Here is a 15,459-nt window from a genome sequence, read left to right as displayed (position 1 = left end):
AAAAAAAGAATGTTAAAAAAAAGGGGGGGGCATTCTCTAAAGTTTAAATCAGACCTTCCTGCTCTTTTCTATAGCATTTCCCATGGTGTTCTCATCCCCTTTTCTATAGCATTTCCCATGGTGTTCTCATCCCCTTCTCTGTCAGAACTTCAAACATTACTTCTGGTCTGATAAATCACAAATCTTGTGAACCCTGAAACCAAATTACCAACTTCTTGCAAATTGCCCCACTTTTGTAACAAGTTGAACATGTCCAAATCTGAAGTCATCTCTTCCCCACCCCCACCCCCACCATCACCTAAAATAGTTCCTCCTCTGACCTATTTATTTACTTACTTACTTACTTACTTATTTTTACTAATGGTATCTCCTTACTTACTTATTTTTACTAATGGTATCTCCAAAAACTCAGGTTTAAAACATCTGTAATGTTTTATTTCTTTCTATCCCTCTCACCCTTTCTATCTACATCACAAAGGCCTATCAATTCTCCCTTCAAAATCTCTGTGTTGAACCTTCTTTTTCACTTCCACTGTCATCCCCCTAGTTTACACCACAATTATCTCCCATTTAGATTATTACAATAGATAAGTTTTTCTGGCTTCCCATCTCTTGCCATTCCATTTCATTGATATCGGGGGTTTTTTATTAATATTTCTTTTTAACATGTGCCATTATTTTTTTAATATATTTTTATTGATTTCAGAGAGGAAGGGAGAGGAAAAGAGAGATAGAAACATCAATGATAAGAGAGAATCATTGATTGGCTGCCTCCTGCATGCCCCCTATGGGGATCGAGCCCACACCCCAGGCATGTGTCCTTGATTGGAATTGAACCCAGGACCCTTCAGTCCGCAGGCCAATGCTCTATCCACTGAGCCAAACCAGCTAGGGCTGCACCATTATTTATTTGTTTTGTTTTGTTTTGTTTTGTTTTAAATATATATTTTTTTTATTTCAGAGATGAAGGGAGAGGGAGAGAGAGCGAGAGAAGTATTAATGATGAGAGAGAATCATTGATCGGCAGCCTCCTGCACGCCCCCTACTGGGGATCAAGCCCCGAATCCCAGGCATGTGCCCTGACAGAATCATCCCATGACCTCCTGGTTCATAAGTCGACGCTCAACCACTGAGCCACGCCGGTCAGGCCCATTATTTATTTGTGTATATTTCACACAAAAAAGCAAAAAGCTTAAACTTCCTTAGCAGTAGAACAATATCAGTTGCCAGCCAAAATTAGTTTTTGATAGGATCACTTCCACCTTTTTCAGGTCCAAGCAAGGTAAAAATGTCTACTCTTATTGGTACCATTGTAATAACCTGGTTATTAATTAGTAACTGAAAGGAGCAAAGGGAAGCTGCAATTTAGACACATGCCCAGTAAGGTCTGGATGATATGGGAAGATGCTTGCCAATCACACCTGGGAGCAGGTCACTAGCCAAAATAGGCATAGCCACTGCAAGCCCAGGAAGACGTGATATTTAACCCTTGAACAAAGAAAGCTCCCTCTCTCTCTCTTGCTGCTCTCACCCCTGACTCCTGGCTTACGGGGCTCTCATGCTCTGCACTCACCCACATGGCTCACAACCATGTGGACTCCACACAATGGACTAACGGACTTGAACTAGCCTGATGCTACATCAAACCCAGCTCCCCCATGGAACGGAAACTCTGGACACTGGCTTTGCTTTAGCTCTGCTAAAGCCTCAGCTGCACCTTTTATAGGACTGGAATAAGGGAAATGGAACTTTGGAACCTGAAAAATGTAACTCCATGAAAATAAAGCCTTTTACCACACCTCATCCTCCCATGGGGGCCTTCGAAAATGCTTATTCCAGCAGCACCCCAAGAACCCCACTCGCACTAGCAATGGAGAAATTCAATTCTCTGGTAACATTACCACTCCTGTTCAACACCATACTGAAGGCCCTAGCCCAGTGGTCGGCAAACTGCAAATACTACAAAATACCACGTGCGGGCGCGCACGTACAGTGCGACTGAAACTTCGTGGCCCATGTGCAGAAGTCGGTATTTTGTGGAAGAGCCACACTCAAGGGGCCAAAGAGCCACATGTGGCTCGCGAGCTGCAGTTTGCCGACCATGGCCCTAGCCTGTGCAACAGACAAGGAAAAAGAAGTTTAAAAATATATAGATTGTAATGGAAGATAAAACTGCTTTTATTTACAGGCAACATGATGTTCTACATTATAAAATTCCGAGGAAATTACAAAAAATAATAATAAAACCTCTAAGAACTATTAAGTGAGGTCAGTAAGGTCACAAAATACAAAGTCTATTTTTAAAAAGTCAACTAAGGTTTCTATATATTAGCAATGAACAAATGGAAATTTAAATTCTTTTAAAGTACCATTCACAATAATACCACAAAATATAAAATACTTAGGTATAAATGTAACAAAATATATGTAGGACCTGTATGCTGAAAACTACAAAACATTGGTGAAAGAAATCAACCATTTAGGTCATAGTCTTAAATAGAAAACCTAAACTAAAAATTCTAAAAGACAGAAGAAAATTTTGTGACCTTTGGTTAAAAATCAGGAGAGATATCTCTGCTGCAGAGGTCCCCTCCTGAGGAGCAAGGTGTTCCAGCCCCAGACCAAGCCCCCCATCCCAAGGTTCCAGTGCCAGGAAGCCTAGTCCCCATAACTTCTGGCTGAGAATACCAATGTGGGGGGGTGGGGGGCGGGTGGCTGAGTAAGACAACGGCTGAAGTGCTGGGCATTTTTCTTAAAGGGACCATATATGGACTTATTTGGACTCACTCCCTCTGAGCTCCAGTGCTGGGGCAGCATCTCAAAAGGCACCAGGGACATAAAGGGAAAAACTGAATTGTCTGGCGCTGGGGCAAGGTCTGCAGGTTTAGCTTTCTCCCAGACAGAAGTGCTGGCAGAGGCCATTGTTCCTATGCTAAGCCCTCTCCCGATAGAGCTGGAAGGCGGGCACCATATCTGAGTCTTCATCAACCTGATTAACACTGTTCACCTGCCCTGGTGATTCCCTGAGACTCCACCCCACCCAACTCACCGGTCCACCCAAGCCATTTCCAGTGGCTTTTCCATACCAACTAAGTTATTTTTAAACATACCAACTACTTTTTGGTGTACAGGACAATGCTCCAACCGACCATGCCACCCAGCCAGGGCAATGGATGGGTTTTTCACAAGTTTATTTTCCATAATTTTTTCTTGTCCACTATTCTATTGCTAACAGGGCAAAAACATAAACAAATAGCAAACTTAAAGAAAGAAAAACCAAAGCAGTCAATCAGACCTATTTTGACAGCTTCTTAAAAATGGATTCATGTTCTTGATTGTGAATTTTTTACATTCCCATATTTTTATATTCACACTAGAGGCCTGGTGCACAAATTCATGCACAGGTGGGGTCCCTCTGGGTGGCCTGCAGGGACCGGGCTGAAACCCACAGTTCAATGCCATCTGCAGCTCCTACCTGCCGCTCCCACTCATCCCGGCCCCACTGTGCTTGCCGCAGGCTCACGCCCAGTCAGTCCTGATGGGGAGAGGCTCACACTGCCAGCACTCGCCAGCCATGAGCCCTGTGTCTGGTGCCCTCCCAAGGGGAGTGGCCTGTGGGATAGGCTGAAACTGACTCTCTGACATCCCCCGAGGGGTCCTGGATTGCGAGAGGGCGCAGGCCAGGCTGAGGAACCCCCACCAGTGCACAATTGGGTCAGGGAGGGACCATGGGAGGGCTCCAGGGCGTATCCAACCCATCTCGCTCAGTCCTGATTGGCGGACCCCAGCAGCAAGCTAACCTACCGGTCGGAGCATCTGCCCCCTGGTGGTCAGTGCACATCATAGCGACTGGTCGACTGTCTGCCCCCTGGCAGTCAGTGCACGTCATGGTGAGCGGTTGAGCAACCTTAGCATATCATTAACATATTACACTTTGGTTGTTCGGTGGTTCTGCCGTTCGGTCTATTTGCATATTACCCTTTTATTATATAGGATATTCTACCAGTAAAATCACTAATTTATAAGATTTAATTAAATGTCTAGCAACTGCACAAATATGAGAAACATTAGATGTTACTTCCACGTCTAGCTACATCTTCTACTCACTCACTCATTGATCAGACATTTCACCTAGCACCTAGTACGTGCTTCTCACTCTTCCTCCACACCAGGTAAACTTGACTCTTTTTTGTATAATGAATATGCTCTGCACTCTATTTCCTCAGTGTCTGGTCTCTAATAATGCCTTTACCTGGAGTGCCTTTCCTCTCCTTTTCTTTTTAAAAATAATAACTATTATACAAGGAACAGCTACATGAAAAGCGTTCTCAGATTCCCTCCCTCACCTTTCCATTTTCTTCATTTATTTCATCTTCTCTGCTCTCAGTGCAAGTGGGGCTTAGATTACAGCATTCCCATCCTCCCCCATGTTATTCGTGTACATGGACTACATTATATAACATTATATATTCCATAAGAACAGCTTTTTATTCCAGAGGTTGAATATAACAGACATTGAATCATTAAAAATTTAACTAAAAGAGAAAACTTGCTGTTTGATGGGTAAGTACCTAGAACAATCAATTCCAACAACCTGATAAATTCTGATTCTCCTTAAATAAAAGAGCCCCCAAAAGGTCCATATTCAGTTTGAGATACTGCAGACAAATTTTTCTAATGGAGATTATATCAATTGAATTAATATTTCCTTCTGATTCAAGCTTGAAAATAAAGACAGATAACCATCTACAACCATTAAAAAAAACCTAAGTGATTTGTTGATTCATGGGCTGGTTATCTCAAACTCCCTAGCGAACACAATTACTCAACTCAAATGATTTTCTGAGGGTTGGTCTCTGGCAACTTCAAATTATTACATCATGTACAACAAGAATTGTATGCTGATAAAGAAAAGAAAGCTTTATTTTTCCTTTCATAAGAACTTAGGAAAATGTCATCTACAATAAATTTGTCCAAAACCAGTAAAAAACAAAGTAAAAAGACAAGAAAATATGTTTCACTTTGTTACAAGTGACAAACTTTAAGGACTAAGAAATGACAATTGGGGGAGACCAAGATGGCGGCATAGGTAAACACCGCAGACTGCTGCCGCAAACAACCACTTCAAAAATTTTGATGGGTAAGTACCTAGAACAATCAATTCCAACAACCTGATAAATTCTGATTCTCCTTAAATAAAAGAGCCCCCAAAAGGTCCATATTCAGTTTGAGATACTGCAGACAAATTTTTCTAATGGAGATTATATCAATTGAATTAATATTTCCTTCTGATTCAAGCTTGAAAATAAAGACAGATAACCATCTACAACCATTAAAAAAAACCTAAGTGATTTGTTGATTCATGGGCTGGTTATCTCAAACTCCCTAGCGAACACAATTACTCAACTCAAATGATTTTCTGAGGGTTGGTCTCTGGCAACTTCAAATTATTACATCATGTACAACAAGAATTGTATGCTGATAAAGAAAAGAAAGCTTTATTTTTCCTTTCATAAGAACTTAGGAAAATGTCATCTACAATAAATTTGTCCAAAACCAGTAAAAAACAAAGTAAAAAGACAAGAAAATATGTTTCACTTTGTTACAAGTGACAAACTTTAAGGACTAAGAAATGACAATTGGAGGCTACTTAACCACTCCTTATGAAGATCCGGACCTGTATACTAGTATATAATTTACTGACTTATCTAAAGGATGCAGCATGATAGTAAGAAGAACATAGTGGTTAAAAGTGCAGCCTCTGAGCCCAGCTGGTGTGGCTCAGTGGTTGAGCACTGACCTAAAAACCAGGAGGTCACCATTTAATTCCAGGTCAGGGCACATGCCTGGGTTGTGGGCTCGATCCCCGGTAGGAGGCATGTAGGAAACAGCCTATCAATGATTCTCCCTCATGATTGATGTTTCTATCTTTCTCACCTTCTCCCTATCTGAAATCAATTAAAAAATATATTTTTTTTAAAGTATGGACCCTGAGGCCTAGCTGGGTAGCTCAGTTGGTTAGAACATCATCCCAGCACCCAAGGTTGTGGGCTCGATCCTCAGTCAGGGCACGTACAAGAATCAACCAATGAATGCATAAATAAGTGGAACAACAAATCAATGTCTCTCTCTCTCCCCCTTTCCCCCCCCCCCCCAGCTCTCTCTCAAATCAATAAATAAACATTTAAAAAATAAATAATCATAAGGTTATTTTTTAAAAAGTGCAGCCTCTGCAGGGCCAACCATATTGCATAACCTCAGGAAACACCATGCTCATAGTGGAGATCCAAGGTGTACCATTCCCAAAGAATATAACGTGAATTATACAACTTAGGGACCCAGAGTTAGAATTAGAGACCCAGAGTTAGCAAAGTAAAACAGGTCTGGACTTCATCACCTAACAACTGTGTCATCTTAATCAAGTTATTGAATCAGTATTGAAGTCTCCCAGGCACTACATCAGCAAAATGGGACTAATAAATAAGATCCATCACATAGGATTATTATGCAAATTAATAAAATAAAGTATAGTATATGTATAATTAGCCCAGTACCTAGTATTTAGTGAGGCATAAATGTTTTTTGATGATGATGATGATGAATCTATATTCCAATCCTGCTCCATCACTTTCAAATCATTTACTATCTATAATAAATGCAATTTGTTGAGAGTATTCAACAAATTATACATGCAAAATATCTTAGGGCCAAGTACAAAACAGAAGTTCTATAAAGAGTAGCTATGATTATGATGACTGACCATCCGCTATACCCATCCTCTCTCCCTTCTCTCTTACTAACACATCCATACACTTACCATAAAAATTCCATAAGATTAAATTATAACTGATAGCATCAACCCAAAGCAATTATAAAATTGAGGGAAATGTATTCTAAAAATAATGCAGTCTCAAAACAATTCATCTAAGTATTATAACTTCCAAATTGTTCTTCCCCTTCTAATTCTATTTATAAAATATTGCCCAGGGCAGACTCAAATCAATCACTATTTAGCTCAGAAAACTTTAATGATGAAATACTATCAAAACTCCTTGGCCTTGCCCTGGCCAGTGTGGCTCAGTTGGTTGGAGCTTCGTCTTGTACACCAAAAGGTGACCGGGTTGGGTTCAATTCCCAGTCAGGGCACATACCCAGATCATAAGTTCCATCCCCGGTTGGGGCAATCTCTCTCTCCCCGTTTCCTCTCTCTAAAATCAACAACAAACATTTGTTTTTAATTATAGAAAACCTACTTGGCCTTACATGGCCTTCCACAATCTTAACCCATGCACATTTACAACCTCATCTACCACTATCACCCTTAAAACACACAAAACAAGATTTGTTCTGTCTATATTACCTTCTTCTCCACCTCGACCTTCCCAGTCCTACCTAGTGCTGCTAATCTTTTTCACTCAGTAAAACTGCTTGAGAAAGACATTCTGCTGGCAAATTATAATATTAGATACTAACAACAGTCACACCCTATCAGGAAGGAATAGTCATTTATATTAACTCATTTTCCAAAGGATTGTCTAAATACCACTTCCCACCAATTGGGACTTAATCTCTCCCTCCCAGGAACTTTATTAACCAGTATTTAACCAGTGTATGAGTACTTTATTAGACTACAATGTAAAAAGTTACATTGCTTTACACTCAACAGAGGCTCAATAGTAGTTAAATAAAAGAATGAATGAAGAACTAAGTGTTGCGAAACACATTTTTTTGTTCAGAGATAACTTAGTGTATAAGCACGACCAGTCATCTATCTCTTCCATGAATCTACTGTCTGAATCATATCATACCCAATCAGTATCTCGTGTTTGGTCTATGGAAGAAAGATACTCTATGACCAGTAGGACAAACACAACGTTCTTTCTCAAACAGATTGCTAATACCCAATCAGTTAACAGCTGTGGATAAAGGAAAGAGAATCAATAGCAATTATATTAGGCCCCAGGATAGCAAAATCATAACTATGAGTTCCATAAAGTTGCCCTATATTATCCTCTGATTCAATAATTTAGAACCAGAGATTTTCTTTTCCTAATTTTTAAACCACTAAAGCTTTTTCATTTAAATCCTTGGTTGCAACTATGCATTATTTATGAATCATTATAACACACCATTACCCAAATTATTTCATCACAAACAATAATGAAAGCATGATGGCTCTATCAACAGGAGGAAAATAGGAAGGGAAACCACTGACTGCACCAGCTTGACTCATTTCTGCTGGGAGAACACTGGTACTGAATGGCACAAGCAACTCCAGTGTGACAGACCAAGCACATGACTGGGAAGGTGACAGAGGATACCAGGGAAAGAAGGGCATCTATTTAAAAAAAAAAACAACAACAACACAAAAAACCTCCTCTGTAGGGGAAGGAGGTGGAAGGATGGGCAGAGATCCACTGAAATCTATTCTGAAAGCCTTGACAATACTCAAGCAAAAACATACCAGACTCCAGGTTTTGAGCCAGTTCAAATCCCAGCTCTACCACTTACTTCAGGAAGTTACTTAGCCTCTCCAGCTCTTTCAGCTGTAAAATTATGATAATAGTAAACACCATTTAGTGAACACCAACTCAGTGCCAGGCACTAGAAACATGGTATATCTTTAATTCTCACAATTGATCTACCAAACAGGGATTATTTTCCTCATTTTGCAAAAAAGAACACCCCATGTTCTTTCTACCTATGCATGACTGCTTCCCAGGGGGATAGTACTACCTGCTGGCAGGACTGTAGTGGGAATTAGAAGCAAAGCACTTAGCATAGGAACTAATACCTGCCACATAGTAGGAGCTCAGGAAATCACTACTGAACAGTAATAAAATCCCATGAACAAGTTTTTCCTCACAATGTCTACCATGAAAATGGCTTTTAATTAGCAGTACTTCTGGAGAACCCAAGGCTCCAACTTACAACTCCTTGAAATACCAGAGTACCATCCATTCTGCGTCAAAAATAACAACATACACACACACAGTTTCTGTTTTGAAGATCAAAACAAACAATCCAAGAAAATGGAATGATATGAAAGTGACATTGACTCAAATATTAAATATTTTACTTTCCAAAGGATTATAGATCTCATGCCTCTAGGGAGCAGGTATTAATGAACAAATCTAACTTCCCAAAAATAATTCCCAGAAGCATCTGTTATCCTGAAGTACTCAGAAAACCATTTCCCAGACTTGACAACATATTGCCAAAATCTTAGTGAGTTTTGCCAACAACATTCTGCTAAGAGGAAAAAAGAATCATTCTGATTCTGGAAGTAAATGCTACTTTCCACCTTAGCCACAAAATAAGATCTTTTCTTCATTTTTACTTTTATCAATATGTTAATACTGAAAATATGTATAAAATTACATATAACCTTCTATTTGAAGGAAATTTAAAATATTAAACCCCAAAACCCTTGCCCTTAATTTTAACAAGCTCAAGAAAATCTATGAGAATAGCTTTTTAAACCAATAATAAAAATCAAATTATCAAAGCCTTGGTAATTGAAACAAAAAAGGGAAGAACAGAAACAACAGTCAGCATGAATGAAGCCTCCTAAAAATTAAGAGCCCTAAAACTTCAATTTCAGAGTTTGAAATGTTGCTGTTAAAAGCAACACTTCACAATGACTAACCAGTTTCCTATATTCCTCATCTACCCAATTTTACCACAAGTAAAATACTTACCCCAAAGCACACTCAACCTCCAGCAATCACAAGGACATTTGTGGGGCAAGGGATACAGGAATGGGGAGGGACAAGGGGGAAGAGCTAGAGTTGTGGGGAGGGAAGGGTCGGAGGGAGGAGACAACTGCAGCTAACAACAATGGGAAACTGTGAATCTAAACCACAAAGGTTTCCCACAGAACAGGATAACAGGGAAAGAGTAATTCTTTTTACCACCTACCAGGAACTCGGCACTGACAATTCATGATAAAACTGAAAAGGTGGAGCCCCCAATTAAATGCAAACAAAGTAAACTTAAGAAACTAACCAAAAGTAACTTGAAAGGATAAATCACAAACTTCATAGAGGCTTAACAAAAACAATTAGGAGGCTGTTTCCTCCAGGGGCATTCCTGATGACAAAGGTCAGCAGTATAACAATAAGGTTTGCAGGGTGGCAGCTGCTTCCAAAAGGAGGGCCAGCAGTAAAAACAGTCCTTTGCGCTACAGTCAAAAAGAGCACTAAAAGACACTTTTATAGTGCTTTGGCGAATAACTAAAACAATGTCATTATTTGAATCCCTTTTTCAGAATTCCAAGACTGTCAGGACTTAAATCATTTTAACAGGCAAAATTCCTGCAACTCTCTTAAACAATGCACACTCTTAAAGAAAAAATGTTGTGTAAACTGAGCTGTTGGGTTCAAGAATCAATTTTTAAATGCACTGGATCTCAAATGTTCCCAACCCAAAAGCGAGGACAGAGAAAGATCTCCACCCCTCTCTTAGGGAAGAGGCCAAGTTCTATCACCAAAAACAAACAGCAGGCAAGGTCTTGCCCCCAAACATGTGATCAGTCAGCCCAGAACTTACATTTGTAGGCAGGGCACAAAGCCCCAGAGGACCAACACACCCTTCTATGTATCACTCCAGTTATAAAACAGCTTTATTGAAAGGAGTTGTTTTATAAGCATACTCATGAAAAAACTCATCAGCAGAATCCTAGCCAAATATGAAGGTCTGTTGTATTTCTATAGGTTGAGAAAAAATATATGAGTTTATGTTTAAAAAATATTTAAGATTTATTGGTAAAATTAAACGGATGTAGGCAATGCCCAAAACGAATTAAGCTCTTACATTTTAACAATATACTAAATTAAAGTAGTACTTTGTCAACAAGAAAATACCCCCATAAAAAAATTTTTTTAAAGAAAAAAGAAGCCCTGGCCAGGTAGCTCAGTTGGTTAGAGCGTCGTCCCAATATGCCAAGGTTGCAGGTTGACCCCCCGTCAGGACACATACAAGAATCAACCTTGTTAACATAAAAACATTCAAACCTGTAAAGAATTTTTGTGAGTTTATTTGAGCCAAACTGTCGACAAATGCTGGGAAGCAGAACCTCAACGAATTGAGATAATGCTCCTGAGAATGGCAGGTTACATCAATATTTATACATTGCAATCAAAGGAGGGATGTAGGACATGGGTTACAAGAAATCCATTGGTGATAGACTAGAGAGGTGGGAGAAAGCAAGGGGGGGGGGGCACGAAACCCCTGGGATTGGATAAAAAGGAAAATGATAGACACATACTTAGGTGGGTGCAGGAACAATTAACGTGATAACAATGAAGGAATTTGTGGTATCTGTCCTGGTGTCCAATCACATTAGGTTGTGCCCCAAGGGGTCCATAAAAGGGAAGTTACAAGTTACCCAGACATTTCAAGGGTATGTTATTATAGATGCAAAAAGACAGACAGGCTCAGTTAAGGTAAAGGTTGACCTTGTCAGTGAAAATACCAGCCTAGGACATAACTACCCACCGTAACTGCTTTTAGTTAAAAGTTTAATTTCAGACCATCCTTTGTGGTTACTGTAGGTCTCTGAGTTTGTAAGACCGCCATGCAGGCCTTCCCTGGGCTTGTCAGGTTAGCATGTGGCCTTCGTCCACAACAAACCAATGAATGGGTAAATAAATGGACAACAAATCAATGTTTCTCTTTCTCTCCCCCTTCCTCTCTCTCTCTAAAAATGTTTTTTTAAAGACAGGGGGAAAAAGCCCTAGCTGGTTTGGCTCTGTGGATAGAGCGTTGGCTTGCGGACTGAAGGATCCCCAGTTTGATTCTGGTCAAGGGCACATGCCCAGGTTGTGGGCTATATCCCCAGTGCGGGGCATGCAGGAGGCAGCTGATCAATGATTTTCTCTCATTATTGATGTTTTTATCTCTCTCCCTTCCTCTCTGAAATCAATAAAAATATTTTTTTTTAAAGGGGGAAAATGTATTCCTTTTTTCACTAACATTAGTATTCTTAACTCAACTCTAGTGCTGGGTAGGGATGAGGCTGTTAGTGCCATTTCAAGTGTGAAGCACAGCATCTCTACTGATCAGTGCTAATGCAAAGAAAAAATGTGCAAACAGCAAGGTCAAGCTCTCTAAGTCATTAAGAGATGGTTACATATTTCATTATGGAACTAATCAAATAAAACTAGAGTACTGGAGCAGAGTTAGAGAGCTTCAACCCTGATTACAATGCAACTAGGTAACATGACTTTCCAAACCTCAGCCAGGCAAGGTAGATTACCCATGGGGAAATCTCACCCTAATAGCTTGTGATCTCTTTTGAAACCCCTCAGAAACTATATATATATATATGGCTAATATGCAAAGTGTCCCCTCGGGAGTTCGACTGGGACACCGGGAATTCAATCACTCACTATGACGTGCGCTGACCACCAGGGGGTGGCACGGAACAAAGAAAGGCCCCGGCCGGCAGCTGGAAGGCCCCAGTCGACCCTGATCACCGGCCAGGCCTAGAGACTCTACACATGCACGAATTTCATGCACCAGACCTCTAGTTTTACATAAAACTCTCATACATACATTCTTCCTTGCATAAGTTGTATTTGGACATTTCTTATTTCCTTTTTAAGACTGCACAGTAGCCGAAACCGGTTTGGCTCAGTGGATAGAGCGTTGGCCTGCGGACTGAAAGGTCCCGGGTTCGATCCCGGTCAAGGGCATGTACCTGGGTTGCGGGCACATCCCCAGTGGGAGATGTGCAGGAGGCAGCTGATCGATGTTTCTGACTCTCTATCTCTCTCCCTTCCTCTCTGTAAAAAAAATCAATAAAATATATTTAAAAAAAAAAAAAAGACTGCACAGTAGATTCTGTCTCATAGAGAGAGAGAACTGCATCAAGCACTGAGCCTCTCCACCCAAAATAAATTGAGTAACTAAAGATTTGTTCTAGGTAAGTGCCAATTTGCCAAATTGCCTTTAGGGGAGCTTTCCTGGGCATGACTGGTAGGTCAAGAGGGAGAGTGATATATATGGTTTTAGATTAAAGGAATGAGTGAAGAAAATAAGATGAAGTCAGTATAGCTAAGCTGACTTAACATGGAGTCTGTATAATCATCCTGATAAAACTGGTTTAGACCAAATGAGCTAAAGCATGAGGAATAGATTTTATTTTACTTTTAACTAGCCTGAAAACTTTGAACTTTTCAGTTATGCATCTATCAGCAGGGGCGGGGGGCTGGGGGAGGTGCCCCAAAAAAATGAACTAAAAAAAAACACACTAAGAACCAGCCTGGAAGCAAAATCTCAAAGGATTGAATCAAAGGGGAAACAAGGAAGGTTATGAAATCCACTGGTGGTTAAGATTAAGGAGGTGGGAGTAATCTCTAAAATGGAAAGATACATACTTATTTTACATTGGTGGGTATAGGAGAGTTAACATTTAACATTTACAGTAAATAGAGATGGTATGGGGCAACAAGATAACAATGAGGAGTCCTGCTGCGGGTGGTTATGTAGTAGGTAGTTAGATAGGCATGAGCAGAGCACGAACCATAGGCCAGGTGCAGAGGGTCACCAGGGCAGAGAGCCCAGGGTGCCTAGCAATAGGCAAAACTACAAGCTCTTGCATGACCACTCCCTTAAACATTAACCCCTGGAGATAACATCTAGGCCTCAGCTGTGTTTCAGCTCCATACCCAGAGAAGCAGCAAAATCAGACAGAGTGACACCATGGCTGACATCAGGACCAGCTGCACTGACAAATGGCCCCCTGCCCTGGCACCAACCAATCAGTGGAGACCATGACCCTGAGGGGCACACCTGAAAAAGCTGATGAATATTCTATTGAGATCCTCCCCTGAGACCTCCAGGTAAAAGCCCTTAAGACAGGGACCCTGAGTGTGCTCCGTCTCTTTCTGGAGCATGCCTTTACCTTTCCTCCCTCTTTCATCTCTCAAGGACAGTATCTCCCGCTCTCCTAAGCTCCAAGGGCCCTTCTTTCTGTAACTTGTTTCCTGAGCCCATTTCTTCTGTGGCTCACTTCTTCGACCTCTGTGACTTTCTAAATAAACTTTCTCTTATAGTTTGAGTCTTGGCTCTGAATTCTATCTTAGCCAGAACTCAAGTACCAAGGTTGCTGAACCAAAGTCTAACACCTGGTGCCATTTTACAGCCAACAATTATGCCTCAGAAAGGTCTGGAAAAGGTAGATACTTACATTCCAAGGGTATGTTATTTTAGATGCACAAAAACAATGGACAGGATTCACTCAAGGTAAACATTAACCTTTTCTAAGGAAGCATACACCTGGGACTTGACTGCCTAACATGCTGCCCAGTTGGGAATTTATGATCATACTATCCCAAGTGATTACTTTTGGTCACTGAGCTTGTCAGGCCTGCCATGTGGTCCCTTTTTTATTCACACATCAATGCCTGGAGATACATATAAATCCTATAGATAACACTATGGAGAACTTAGGGGAAAATGTTCACGTGTCTAGACCACCTAGCATCTATTATCCAGACCACCAGACATCTGAAAGATTACCATCTCAGACCAATTCAGAGGCTAAGAATGCAGGACTGATTCTTCTCAACCGTGTATTTTTTACTATAAGAACTCTCAACTTTTCTTTTTTCTTTCTTTTCTTTACCAGGTAGTGTTTTTGATTTGCAAATCCTAAGACCCCGGAATAAAAATTGGCGACTTTTCATTTTAGCAAAGCCTTCTGATTCATTTATGCTCATTCTAAAGATGTCATGTTTAAATGTCCAGGGATCCTAATTTTGGATGACTAATTACAGCAGTACTTTGAAACAACTGTGCTTCAACAAAACTTGTCATATTATTTCAAGTATTTTGCAGGCAATGTTACACCCCTATAGTCTACCTTTGACCATAACAGACAAAGGCCTCTGAAAAAATATAAATAATACTAGCAGAAAGAACCTACCTTTAAGATTTAAATAAAGCAACTAAGAGAAATGGGGTAGGGGATGAAAGAACACAGGCTGAAAAGTCCTATCTGGTCAGATCCCACAGCCTTTCATAATTGGTCTCCATAAGCAAGCAGGGTAGGATACAGCAGAATATTCAATTTAATGAAAGAACAATTTGCTTAAAAGACAAACAGAATTTCTCCAGGAAAAACAAAGGTGACTCCCTCCTGGAGTAACCCAAAGCAAAACCATTATTATTGTTTTTTACTTTTGAAATGCTTATGATAATGTTGATTTTGGCCATAAAGACAGGAGGTGAGTGGCTTCATAGCAGAGGCCAAGTTGGAAAATAAAATCTAAATGAGCCCTAGCTGGTTTGGCTTAGTGGACAGAGCATCAGCCTGTTGACTAAAAGGTCCAGGGTTCGATTCCAGTCAAGGGCACATGCACGGGTTGTGGGCTCAATCCCCAGTGGGGGGTGTGCAGGAGGCAGCCAATCAATGATTCTCTCTCATCATTGATGTTTCTATCTCTCCCTCTC

At 40.5% G+C, this 15,459-nt stretch overlaps 1 protein-coding gene across 5 annotated transcripts in view; it reads right to left on the bottom strand.

Moving 5' to 3' along the window:
* USP54 (ubiquitin specific peptidase 54) overlaps nucleotides 1-15,459 on the bottom strand; it is a 121,951-nt gene that overhangs the window by 85,097 nt on the left and 21,395 nt on the right. Inside the window, exon 1 of one of the 5 annotated variants that reach the window (XM_014538366.1) lies at nucleotides 9,702-9,749. The exons of the other annotated variants lie outside the window; for them this stretch is intronic. The gene's annotated coding sequence lies outside the window, so the exon portion shown is untranslated. Of the gene's footprint in view, nucleotides 1-9,701; nucleotides 9,750-15,459 lie in introns of those variants that run through there. 5 annotated transcript variants of the gene reach the window in all.

This window comes from Myotis brandtii, unplaced genomic scaffold, assembly GCF_000412655.1.
Source record: "Myotis brandtii unplaced genomic scaffold, ASM41265v1 scaffold190, whole genome shotgun sequence".
NCBI classification, from domain to species: domain Eukaryota; kingdom Metazoa; phylum Chordata; class Mammalia; order Chiroptera; family Vespertilionidae; genus Myotis; species Myotis brandtii.
Note: the sequence above shows the minus strand (reverse complement) of the source record. Positions and strands in the feature narration are given on the sequence as shown.